The 9667-nt window shown below is 46.3% G+C and overlaps 1 long non-coding RNA gene across 1 annotated transcript; it reads right to left on the bottom strand.

Annotated features, from left to right (window-relative positions):
• Nucleotides 1–207: 207 nt before the first annotated feature.
• LOC127336360 (uncharacterized) lies at nucleotides 208–1083 on the bottom strand. The gene is made up of 2 exons (XR_007873265.1): nucleotides 597–1083; nucleotides 208–510 (listed from the first exon to the last, which is right to left on the bottom strand). It is a non-coding gene; the product is annotated as an uncharacterized lncRNA (long non-coding RNA).
• Nucleotides 1084–9667: the final 8584 nt, after the last annotated feature.

The raw sequence follows: 9667 nt of genomic DNA, 5'->3' as shown, positions 1-9667 counted from the left end.
GGTGGTAAGGCCTTACCGCTGGCATCTTCCATTTCGCCGGCGGTAACGTGTCGTTATCCCCGGCGGCTTCCCATATTTGCCAGCGGTATTTGTTACCCCCGGCACATGCCAAACGCCAGCAATAGTGAGGTTTACCCTGGCACATGCCATGTCCGCCGGCGGTATGTGTGTACAGGATTAAAAAAAACTACCTACCAGACGTCCACCTTCACCATATAGTTGCTATTACATTAATTAAGCAATATTATAAGAGTGGGGTCAGATAGAGCCACGTTTTACAGATACTCTGTTCAATTTTACAACGTTCCAAAATACGTCTGATTCAAGACAACATCTTCCCATCCGGACGACCACGCGCCGCCGCTCCTCGGAGAGAGCGTCCGCCACCGCAGCTCCCTTTTTGTCCGCCGCCGCTCCTTCCGTCAACCGGTTCCGCTCTGCCGCCGTTAGGTCTTCGAACACGAACACATCGACGCTGGCCGCAGGTGTTCCGCATCTTAGCTGGTGCTCCTAAGGAAAAGGGAACCTAGCTTCAGCACATGAAACAAGGGATAGACAATGAAGGAACACACAAAGGTCGAATAAGAGATGCTAACCTTCTTTAGGGATTCTTGAAGCAACTTCTGGTGGGGAACAAGATCCTAAGGAATATCTGTTCCCTAAGTTGCTAGTTTATTTTCTTCAAGGTTTCTCTGCACCAATTAATTTCAAGTTAACTTGACCTCGTGATCATGGTAGCTGTACATGTTCAGTAAAGGAGCTCTACCAAAAGGCAAAACTGCACTACAGGTGGTCACACAACAATCTGGAACGGAAGAACTACAGGGAGTATTTGAAATTCAGTTGAAAATTTAGAACCGCAGTCCAAACTCTAGACATAATCTGAAAGCCAAATGAACTTGTGATGCCAACCCTCCTCCAACTAATTAAAAGACAAGATAAATGATACTTAGAATGGGATTATAAAGTGTAACTAGCAGCCTGATAGTTAATCCTTGGCTGAAATTTGGTTTCTCGGCATGCTTGGGCAGCTTAGGTGCCGCTTCAAGAACATAATGCCTAGGAACCTAGGTTAATTACCAATGTGTAAGAGCAAAATTCATACCCCAAGTTTTGTGTGTTTGATGACAACACTTGAGTAATCTCACCGTGTGCCTTGAGTATCATTGTTAGATTTGCAAGTACACGGTGACCTCGCCGGACGCGTCAAGATCTGAAGACTGAAGCATAGTTGATAGGTTTTCCGGTTTTGTGTGTGTTTAGCGAGGTAACAAAGTTGGGGAGAAAAAGGGAAGAAAACCAGTTTTAGCCAGGCCGGTACTACCGGTACCTGTAGCGGTAGTACCGCTACCCCTATAGGTACCGCTCTCGGTACCGCTCTGAGTTCTGAGCCGATTTTGTCCCGCAGAATGAGTTGCGGTACCCCTGCTGTACCTAGGGCGGTAGTACCGCTCACGAGCGGTAGTACCGCTGATGGTACCGCTCGAGGTACCGTAACGCGTTACGGCAGTACCGCTCCGGTACCGCTCTGGTACCGCTTCGAGTCCAGTAAGGTCTGGACCCTATTGCGGTACCATGGGCGGTGACAAGGTATTAACTTGTCAATGCCTACGGATTGTAAACTAGGGTTTAGTTGGAAGTAGAGGGCAAGTAGATCTCGAAGGTTTCAGCCGAAAAGTACTCGACGATTATGAAACTAGGGTTTGTAAACAATGATTCGATGATTTTTGCGTCCCTCGACTCCCCCTTATATAGGAGGCGGAGCCGAGGGATTCGTGCCGTACAAGTTACAGAGTCCGGGGAGGTTTCTAACTATTCCCGTAAGATTACAAATAACACTTCCTATTACAACTCTAGTCTTTCCCTAATAATATCTTGGGCTCCCGAATCTTCTTATTCTTCGGGTAATGGGCCTTCAGTAAACCCCGGGTACTATCTTCGGCAGGCCCATTTGGGATGCCTATGTCAGTAGCCCCCGAGATTTTGCTTGAATCGTAGAGTTAAGGAAAATCTCCACTGTTTATCTTTATTCGACAACTTCAACATTTCTATATTTCTTCTCATAAACTTCTATATTGTACAGGGATAATGGTAGTTGGGGCTAGTTCATCTGACGGATCAGGTACTAGTTAACTGCTCTAGTGGCAATCCGCAAAAACCTACTTCAAGATCACGTCCCTGGACATGATCTCGGGATACTGGTGTAAACTTCGACAGGTGCCGCTTAAGGTCTTACCATTCTGTCGAGTCCCAGTAAAATTTATCGGGTACCTAACGTGTCCGTTAGGATTTTTCTTCGTATCTGTTGATACGGATAAAAGTAGCAGAGCGCAGTCTTTGGCGATGCCACGCCCAGCAGAACGGATCTGGGGTCTTACCTTCACAAATTTGCGGCATTCAGAAATTTATCGCAACTTTGGCGTTCTGAGAATATATTGTCGAGTGCTTTTTCGGCTGTTGGAATGGCACATTTTATCGAGTCAAAGATGACTTATATTGCTCTCCCGATGGGAGTATATGCAGAGTTATTTATAACTCGAAATATACTTTTTTGCTCTGCCACTTCTTTTTTCTTTCTTCTTATCTCTCTTTTTTTTTATGATTTCATCGGGCACGCGAGCAGCGTTCCCGATGGGAGTAGCCCCGAGGCTACAGCCAAGGACTTGTACTTGGGTGTAGGCTCCACGCATTATGCCGCTATATTTTCTTTTATCTCCCGAAGTTTTATAATTTCTCGGGTGCGCGAACAGCGCTCCCGATGGGAGTAGCCCCCGAGGCTATGAACAAATATTTGTATTTGGTCATAGGCTCACGCCATTTCTATCTTGTCTTTCTGGATCTTTTTCTTTTTTCCAAAGTAGCCCCCGAGCATTTGATCAAAAACTTGTATTTGATCAAAGGCTCAGCATTATTTTCCATGTCGCTTTTTATGAAATTGTAGAGTCGAATTTTTTCCTCTGCCAAGGAGACGTTATTGCTGACGATAGCCACGATTGCGAGTCAAAAATTGCGAGAAGCCTTCTCCCACTGCCTTGCGGGCCCAATTGATCCACTATCTTGACACGTCGTGCAAGTGGGGGACACACGTCCTCCGCTTTTCCTGGCGCACATACCGTAACTTCTTCAATGTTGAATTACTTTTTTACCCTTGTTTCCACGTGGCTATCATCTGCCACACATTTTCTTTATCCAACGGTCCGCCGTTTCACCGCACCCCTATATAAGATCTTCTTCTTCCTCCTCGAGCACTTCCGCTCGCGCCGTCCTCCTGCTCTCATCTGCAAACTTCCTCCTGCGACCCACAGCCTCCTAGGCTCCTCGCCTCCAAGCTGCAAACCCTGCGCCATTGTTGATGCCACCGCGGCGGTTGACAAGGCACAGCACGCCGGAATCCTCCATGGCCGCCGTGGATCTGGGGACGGCGGAGTGGGAAAGATCGAAGATTTCCACCCAGGACATCAACATGCTGAAGAAGCTGGGGATCAGCAAGAAGCCCAAAGCGCTGTGCTTCCCCAGTGAGGAGAGCTACCCAACCCCTCCAATGGGGTACCGGGTAAGTTTTATCGACCACCTCATCCGCGGTCTTTCCACCCCCATTCATCCTTTTCTCCGCGGACTGCTTTTTTATCTACGGTCTGCAACTCCACCACCTCACGCCAAACTCGATTCTTCATATCTCCATTTTCATCACCCTTTGCGAGGCCTTCCTTGGCGTCCAGCCTAACTGGGCGCTATGGAAGCGCATTTTCTTCTGTCGCCGTAATGGCTCTCCCAATATCGCCTATAATATAGGCGGCGTTGTAATTTCTGTTCGGCCTACTGTCGACTACTTCGACGTCAAACTTCCTGACTCAGTTCAAGGGTGGCGCAAGAAGTGGTTGTACATTCAGGAGGAGAACCATGGATGTGCTGAGGACAACATCCCTCCTTTTGATGGCGCCGAGAAAATCTTTCGCCGCCGCTCCTGGGACGCAGAGGCTACCGAAGAAGAAAAGACGTCGACAGAAACCTTGATGGCTCGCATCCACGAGTTGCAAAATACTCGCGACAAAGAATTATCGGGTATCCAAATCACTGCCTACTTTCTTAGGACTAGAGTGCAGCCGCTTCAGGCTCGCAAATATCCTCTCTGGAAATATGCTGGCGACAAGGACGCAGATCGGCTGTCGGTGGATTTGGAGGTCAAGGACTTAGAAAAACTTGTCCGAAAAATCTTGTCTCTCAGCAAAAAAGATCCTGTCCCTTCTTCTTGTCGTGTAAAACCATTCAGCGCCGCCAATCCACTTCCCAAGGTAATCTTTGTCGATTGTTTTGTTATTGCTTTGCTATCTTTGTTGTAACTCCTTTTCTGATATCTTCCCCTATTTTATTTTTATTTTGTACAGAACCATCCAGACCTTGTCTCGCTTCCTCCTCTTCCTGAAGGTGGAGAAGTCGAAGAAAGGGCCATTGTCACTGATGACAACCAAGAGGCCCCCTCTTTTGTGAATGAACACGTGGATTCTCTAAAATCTGCGGGATCTTCTGAAAAAGATGCTGCCTCCGAAGGCACTGCGTCGGCACTGTCTCCTCCTCCTGCTGTTTCTCCAAAGAACAAAAGGAAGAGGAATGATGTCGGAGATTCCGGCACCTCCAAAGCCGAAGAAGTTGATCCTTCACGTCAGAAGGCAACTTATGATCCATATCTCGAATCCCTCGTCAGCTCGTAAGTCACTTTGATTTCCCCTTATTTCTGTACTCGAATTTTTTTTTGTCTTATCTTGCTTTTTATGCTGTTGATCTTTAATCACAGTGATGATGAGGAAGAAGTACCAACTCTTGACGTGGCTCCTCGAACGAGCACGTCACATACTTTAATTGTTTCGGAGACGCCAGTTGAGGGAGAAGAATCCTCGCCTCCTCAACAAAACGTCGTCACCACCACTCCTCCTTCAAGCCCTCTTGCTCCTTCACCAAAAAGGACAAGGGTTGAAACGGTTGTGGAGCCTACCCCTCAGTTGGGTAGCTCTTCTAATCCGCTCTTAGATGATGTAAGTTTTTGACTTTCTTGCCAGTATCTATATTTCCTCTGTTTGCTTCTTTATGCCTTCATATTTTTCTCGTACCGATGTTTTCTCTCTCTGTTCTTCTTTGACAGCCCATGATCAAAGAGCTTGTTCGCATTGGATCCCAATTCATTGGGTATCGTGAGTATGCCAGCAGGACTGAAGGTAATAACTTTTTTTGCTGCCATTGTTTCTAACTTCTTGCTCCTGTTTTTGTCGCAATTTTGACGGTTCTTTTCTATTTTGATAGAGAAACTTGCAGAGGCCAACAAGCTTGCCGATACTCTTGCTCAGAAACTGGAGCGAAGTGAAACGGCTCGCAAGAAAGCCAAACTTGATGCTAGCAAAGCCAAAGCAGAGGCTGATGAAGCCAAGGCAAAAGCTGCTAGTGTCGAAGAACTGCAGAAGAGACTTGAGGATGCTGAAGCTACTTTAAACGAGCACAAGGCCGCACAGGCTACTCGTGAAAAGGGAATCCTCAAGCGTTTGAATACGCAAAATCGACGCTTCCTCGGTAATTTTATCTACCCCTTCTATTTTTCTTAGGACTTGCTTTTTCTTTCTTGCTGTCGACCAACATTTATTTCCTGTGGCAGGTCAAACAAACCAAGAGTTTGATCTTGAAAATCCCGCCGATGATCCTCTCCTTGACGCACTTTCTTATCTGGAGTTTCATGGCCAAGAAATTCGCGAAGGCGTGGTGAATGCTGACGCAGGATTGTCGAAGTTGTTCCCCTACTTCTTCCTGAAGAAAGAGGAGCCTAAGACTTTCCTTGCCCTTGCCAAGGACTTCAATCCACCGGAGGATCTTGGACTGAAGATGCGCCAGGAGAACATGAAGGTTGCTGTCGAGAACACTGTTGCCTTGGTCACTGACAGCCAACAAACTATTGACTGGATGAAGGTTGGCGACACCGAGCATATAGAGCAAACAAAATGGCGGTCGTTGATCAAGGCAGCCAAGCCCAACACGAAGAAAATCCTGGCCTATCTCGGGATCAAGCCATCTGCAACTCCTAGCTCATCAAGGCCGGAGGTCTAGTTGAATGCCTTTTCTTTTTCTTTCCTTTGCTTTCTCTATTTCTTTTGCTGTTGTCGCCATTTTAGATTTGGCGACAATTATCCTGTTAGTCCCTTTGGAGAACTTCTTTTGTAATGTCCATGTAAACTTTCTAGAAATCAATGAAATTCCTCTTGGCACTATCATTGATCCTGGGACTTTCTTTTCCAGTTAATATTTGATAACTATTCGACCAATCCTTGCTCTGCCGATGCTTCACCTGCTTCTTCCTTCTTGAAGAAAATGCTAGTCGATGATAATCCCCTCGAAGGTTCTTCAAGCAAACATTTGTCGGAAGATTTGCAAGAACTTCGACAACAACTTAAATCCATGAAGAAACAAACTCTGGCAATGATGGAACAATCTCGAAAAGCATCTGAAAAAGAGAAACTTGCTCTCCAACAAGCCAAAGAGGCTATGGCTGCCAAGGACGCTGCTGTGTTGGAAGCTAAGGCAGCCACTACTCGAGAAAATAGCATGCTCGAGCTGATGTCTGAAGCTAGCACAGATATGTTAGGTATGTTTTTCCAACCTCGCACTGCCTCTTCTTCGCTTTCCTGTGCCTCCCCTTAAATTTCCTGCCTTGTCGCTTAATAGGCTTCGTTCTTGATGCTGCCGCCGAAGACCAAAGAGTGAACGAGAGAACGAATCTTCTCGTCAATCTTTCCCTTAACCATGGCTGTCTGTTCTGGGCCACCCCTGAACGAACTCAGCAAATTGTCAGGTTCCAAGATCGTGCTTGCCAGGTGCGCGAATTTCTCAATTTTTGCACGACAACGTTAACCCTTGTTTACAAGACTTTATTTCCTCGAAATGAGGTTCCCAAAACTCTTCCGGAATTGCTGGAGATATTTAGAGATGCTCCCCGCATTCATAATTTTGTGCGAGCTCAATTGACTGCTGGAGCAAGGTTTGCCATGATTATGATAAACATTTGCCATCCAAAGTTGGACCTGACGAAGATTCTTGCTGATTGCCTGGCCAAGAAATCGCGGCGAAAAAATGATATTGACACAATCAATGAGATGGTAACTCCTGTGGCCGAGTCGATGATGGATGAGCTTCTTCGGATGGACTCAGAATTCTTCGTCAAGGGGTCCTATGCTGAACACAAGACAACCAGAGGCTTGTCTATAGATAGTATTTTAGGCCTTGACTGAACTGTACTATATTGCAAGACATTGTGTCTGTATCTTTTTTGATTTCTTTTTTATTTCCAAAGAAATTTGTTGTATATTGTAAAGTGGTCTATATTGTTGGAGCCCCCGAGCCTCTGGCTAGAGTTTGTACTGTTTTGCTATCTCGAAGATTTTTCCTCTTGTCGTAAGAAGATGTCTTTATTTTTCCATTGATAGGTTGCGAGGTTTTCAGACCAAAGCAATGAGTATACTATATTTATAACTTGTTAACTTCCGATGTTATATTTGGCGAGGTATTATTGTACCAAGGCGAAATATTTCGGTAAGTCTAAATTATCTATATTGTACTTATTTTGAGATTTGAAGGCGTTAAGCCCCCGAGCGTGTCGAAGAATAAGAAGTATATCTCCACTATCTTTATTATATTGCAGCACCGCGAGCCCGCCTCATTAAAAACCTTTCCGGCCCCACTCGGTGCCCCGAAAAGGAAAAGAGTGCGTCTGAAAACTCGCGGGCGCTTCAGTACATTGTATTTTTACAGAGGAGTACTATATTTCAACTCTAGGCGTAGAACCGCCTGAGCTGCGCCACGTTCCAGGGGTTTTTCTCGGGAGCCCCCGTCTTCTTGTCCTTGATCCTGTATGCTCCTCCGTCGATGACTTCCGTGACGACGTAAGGACCTAGCCATGGTGATTCGAGCTTTTCAGTACTTTTTTGATTCAACCGCAAGACCAAATCCCCGACCTGGAAAGATCTGGGCCTTAGCCATCGACTGTGGTAGTTTTTGAGGTCCTGCTGGTATTTGGTGACTCATGAGAGTACTTCATCTCGAGCTTCGTCGAGTGCGTCCATATCATCCTCCCGAGCTTTCTGTGATGTTTCTTCGTCATACTCTGTTACTCTTGGAGAATCATGCTCTATTTCAATTGGTAATACTACTTCGGCTCCGTGGACGAGAAAAAACGGAGTTTCTTGTGTCGCCATGTTTGGTGTTGTTCGGATGCTCCACAAAACACTTGGCAATTCCTCTGGCCAAGTATGTTGAGCTTTTTCAAGCGGTCCTAGCAGGCGCTTCTTGAGGCCGTTGCAGATGATACCATTGGCTTTCTCGACTTGGCCGTTAGTTTGCGGGTGCCCAACTGACGCAAAGTGCAATTTAATGCCTACTTCTGCGCAGTACTCCTTGAATTCCTTGGACGTAAAGTTTGAACCGTTATCTGTAACAATGCTATGAGGCACTCCAAACCGAAAAACGAGGCCTTTCACAAACTTTATTGCCGACGCTGCATCTGGTGAATTTATTGGCTTCACTTCTACCCACTTGGTGAATTTGTCGACAGCGACCAGCAGGTACTCATATCCTCCTGGCGAAGCTTTATGCAACTTGCCTACCATATCAAGTCCCCATTGGGCAAACGGGCCACGACAATGGTATTGGTGTTAATTTTGCCGCTGGAGAGTGAGGTTTTGCGGCAAATCTTTGGCACGCGTCGCAGGTTCGTACTATTTCCTTGGCATCCTCGATTGCTGTCAACCAATAGAATCCTGCCCGAAAAACCTTGGCTACAATAGCTCGACTACTTGCGTGGTGGCCACATATTCCTTCGTGTACATCCTTCAGAATTATTCTTCCTTCTTCGGGTGTGACACACCTTTGCAGGACGCCTGAAATACTTCGCTTGTATAACTCCCCTTTGATCACTGTGAAAGCTTTGGATCGTCGAATAACTCGCCTTGCCTCAACTGGATCGTCGGGTATTTCTTTCCTGAGGATATATGATATATATGCTTGCATCCAAGGAACTTCTACCATCATCACAAGCTCTTGGTCCTCTTCGTCCTCCGTGGTTTCTTTGAGGGGCGCCGAAGTTTTTTCTTCCTTTGCTTTTTTCTGCACCTTTTTCGGCTTCGTGGATCTCTCCGCTATTTCTTCCCAAAATACTCCTGGCGGGATTGGGAGGCACTGCGACCCGATGTTTGCGAGAACGTCGGCTTCATCATTGCTCAATCTACTGATGTGATTTACCTCGCACCCATCAAACAGCTTCTCGAGCTCATTGTACACCTCCTTGTATGCCATCATGCTATCATTGACTGCGTCACATTGGTTCATAACTTGCTGAGCCACCAATTGTGAGTCACCAAAGATTTTTAATCGAGTTGCACCGCAAGCTTTCGCCATCTTCATCCCGTGTATGAGGGCTTCATATTCTGCTTCATTGTTGGATGCATTAGGGAACGTCATCCAGAGGACATATTTTAACTTATCGCCTTCAGGTGATATAAGTACCACTCCTGCGCCAGCTCCTTCTACTCTCTTGGACCCATCGAAGTTCATGGTCCAAGTTCTCGACAAATCTGGGGGTCCCGTGTTTTGCAGCTCCATCCACTCTGCAATGAAATCTGGCAGAACTTGCGACTTG

Source organism: Lolium perenne, chromosome 2, assembly GCF_019359855.2.
Source record: "Lolium perenne isolate Kyuss_39 chromosome 2, Kyuss_2.0, whole genome shotgun sequence".
Lineage (NCBI taxonomy): Eukaryota > Viridiplantae > Streptophyta > Magnoliopsida > Poales > Poaceae > Lolium > Lolium perenne.
Note: the sequence above shows the minus strand (reverse complement) of the source record. Positions and strands in the feature narration are given on the sequence as shown.